General features: G+C 45.2%; 1 non-coding gene across 1 annotated transcript; it reads right to left on the bottom strand.

The window, feature by feature from the left end:
• Positions 1-2,792: 2,792 nt before the first annotated feature.
• On the bottom strand, positions 2,793-2,864 carry trnah-gug (transfer RNA histidin (anticodon GUG)). The gene has a single exon. It is a non-coding gene; the product is annotated as a tRNA-His (tRNA).
• Between the last annotated feature and the right edge of the window lie 821 nt (positions 2,865-3,685).

Raw genomic sequence — 3,685 nt, 5'->3', positions numbered from 1 at the left:
TGCAGACGTTTTCGATATTTCTTTGCATCTGAAGTCGTCCAAATTAGATAATGTTTCCTTGCACCTTCTACCCCCTACACCCTCCTTTACACTTTTACCTGGCCACAGGCTGTCTCTCTCCTGTTGAAACTCACTGATTGTGTGTCTGTCAATGTCCCTTTCCAAATATTTTGGAAACGGATTGTCTGAGTAACAGAAATGCTGCTCCCATTATTTCTTTGTCCTACATCGATGGTTTTGAAATCTTGACTTTCAGAAATTTATGAACTTGAAAAAGTGAATTTGCCACATATTTACTCTCTCCAAACCTCAAATACTCTGGAAAACTTCCATTCGGTTTTCCTTGGTTTAGTTTCAAATTTTCCAAAACACAAATAAATAAAATTCCATCCCCACTAAATGCCGTCAGCATCGTCTCCAATGTCTTAGCAGCACAGTAAACGCTGGCAGTGTCCTCTCTGATAGAATCACAGATTCCCTACAATGCAGAAAGTACAGTTGAGTCAATCGGGTCTGTAGGGAGACTATGAACAGCATCTCAACCAGACCGAGCTCCTGTCTCTATCCCCGCAGGCCTCTGGCTTGTGATTTCAAATAAACCTGGTGGAATAATAACCTGTCAACTTGTGACTGCTGACCTTATCACTGCGTTACCCCTGGCTAATTCACTTAACTTATGAGTTCACTCCCTGGACAGATGAGCGCAATTTAACATGGCCAATCCACCTAACCTACATACTTAAGAGCAATGCGAACCACTGATCAAATGTAACATCACATTGAACACTATCTGTGTCATGTGTAATGGCTTTACACACTGGCAACTCCGCCTAGTCAAAGCAAGCTGCGCCCATCAACCCGAATTCAATGCATCCAAACGCGGTTCTACGCTATACACCCTCAGTAGTTCTGCTGGAAATGTTTCTGCACTCAGATCTGAATGGGTTTATTCTGTTCTCTTCCTCAGATTCCAGCTTTAAATAAACACATCAGTCAGGAACAACTCTATATAATGGTTTTGATTGCAACACAAACACAATGTGCAGTTTGCTGAAGTTACGTGTTTGCACTTTCACTGACACTCTCTCTCCCCAGGAGCTGCAGTCCTTCCCCAAATAATTCAGACAGCACTGTCCCTGCTGTGACATGTCCCATCGAGAATGGAAGGCCAGCCATGAATAACCTTCACTGGGGAACAGAGCGACAGGTTTCAAACCTTTACAATGCCCCCAGCGGATTATTGAGCCCTGTGACAGGTGGGGACACTAACCACAATACTGTGGAGGACAACAACGTCGAAGGAGGCCCTTCAGCCTGTTGTGGCCGCACTTGTCAAACACAACTGCTTACCGACCTGAATCAAGGTTTCCATCGTTTAATCCATGATCTTACATGTTTTGGCATCGCAAATCAACATCTCAATTTTTTTTAAGGTTAGAATGATTTCCGCCTCTCTGACCCTTTCTGCAAATCTACTCAAACCTTTCTGCCTTTTCCCGAAAACTCTTGGCCCCAGTGTTCAATCGCTCCATCAATAAGAAACGCTTCTTTCAGTCTATCATATCCATATCCCTCAGTATTTAGTACATCTCAGTCATGTCTTCTCCAATCTCCTCTGTTCGGCGCCAAACAACCCCAGTCTGTCCAATCTCTCCTCACAACTGAAACTCTTCAGCCCAGACAATATCCCAGTGAATCTCTACTGCAACGTTCCCAGTGCGATCACATCCATGCAGTCCTCTGAATTGCAGAACTGCACACAGTAATCTAGCTAGGGCCAAATGAACTTTTTTTTTCTATTCTGTTACAGTATGAGGGCGTCGCTGGCTCGGCAGTATTGATTGCTGTACCAAATTGCACAGCGGGTAATTGAGACTCAACCGTATTGTAGTGAGTCTGGAGTCACATGGAGGCCCGAGCAGATAAAAATGGCAGTTTCATTCCTTAAATGACGTCAGATAGTTTTGTTATTTTTTTCATCAATTGAACATGGATATATAGGAGTTATTAGATTCGTAATTCCAGATATTTTTTGAATCCCAATTCTACCACCGAGCATGGTCGGAGTGAAACCCAGGTCCCTGGTGTCTGAATTAACAGTTCTGTGTTCCGTTGTAATAGCGCTCGGCCATTGCAGAAAAGCAGTGAAACTGATCTTATCCAATTAAGTCGATTTTCCCCGATACTGTTCTGTGCCATTTTCCTGAGCTTGACCTCCGCTCCCCACCCCCCACACCCCCAATAATATCTGGTCCGTATCAGTAAAAGCTGCTGCATGAGTATTGATCTCACAACAGTGGTAACCAAATGGATCAAATGGTCTGCAGGTCCCCATGGTGGGGTTGGGGCATGTTCACCCAGCAACAGTAACCCCAGCCACACAGACTGATCGGTATCAATGGGAGAGTCTGTATTAGATTCTGCGATGCCTTAATGAAATGGGAAATGACTCCACAAACACATGAGGAAAAAGCAGCCCTCCAAAAGCTTGTGCTCCAATTAAACCTGTAAGAACATAACCTGGTGTTGAGTCATTTTTAACTTTGTACTCCATAGTCCAACACCGACATCTCCAAATTAATGAAATGGGGGTATGGGATGGAAAGTTCGGTTAGTGATCGTAGGAGGGAAGAAATCTCTGAGAACGGGTGGATTTGAATTCTGACATATGAAACACAGAGATGTGAGCGAGCAGAACTTGGAGGAAAAAAATCACCTTGGAGAAAATCATGAATTTAAAACAATTGATTCCTTTGGGTTTCACAAAAGATTGGGACACACAGAACTATTACTGCCGTGACTCGGATTCGAACCGAGGTTACTGCGGCCACAACGCAGAGTACTAACCACTATACGATCACAGCACCCCACAGACGAACACCGCAAGAGCATGCTCTAAGTACAGTATTATAAGGAATGTTAGGCAGAGCACCAAATGCGTACGATCAGTGCTTAGCGAACAGTAGCAGATATGTGGGAACTCAGAATGGTCTGACTGTTTAACATCGGTTTTCCAGTGGCTGTGTTGATTCCATCATTAATGTGTTGAGGGCTGAGATAAATAGATTTCTCCAAAACATCAAGGAATCCGGGTACAGTGCAGCTTTTTTTTACCTGCACATCCACCAATATCATTTATTGTATCCGTTGCTCCCGGTGCAGTCTCCTGTACATTTGGGGACTGGGCGCCTCCTAGCAGAGCGCTTTAGGAACATCTCTGGGACACCCGCACCAATCAACCACACAGCCCTGTGGCCCAACATTTCAACTCTCCCTCCCACTCTGCCGAAGACATGGAGGTCCTGGGCCTCCTTCACCGCCGCTCCCTCACCACCAGAAACCTGGAGGAAGAATGCCTCATCTTCCACCTCGGAACACTTCAACCCAGGTTATCAATCTGGACTTCAACAGTTTCCTCATTTCCCCTTCCCCCACGTCACCATAGTTCCAAACTTCCAGCTCAGCACTGTCCCCATGACTTCTCCTGTGTTGTCCTACCTGCCTATCATCTATTCCACCAATCCATTCCACCCTCCCCCCCCCGACCTATCACCTTCATCCCCTCCCCCATTTACCGATTGTACTCTATGCTACTTTCTCCACAAACCCAACCTCCTCTCACTTATCTCTCCACCCTTCAGACTCTCTGCCTTTATTCTTGATGAAGAGTCTTTGCCCGAAACGT

Source organism: Chiloscyllium punctatum, chromosome 13, assembly GCF_047496795.1.
Source record: "Chiloscyllium punctatum isolate Juve2018m chromosome 13, sChiPun1.3, whole genome shotgun sequence".
NCBI lineage: Eukaryota > Metazoa > Chordata > Chondrichthyes > Orectolobiformes > Hemiscylliidae > Chiloscyllium > Chiloscyllium punctatum.
The sequence above is the reverse complement of the archived record's forward strand: the minus strand, read 5'-3'. Positions and strand labels throughout refer to the sequence as shown.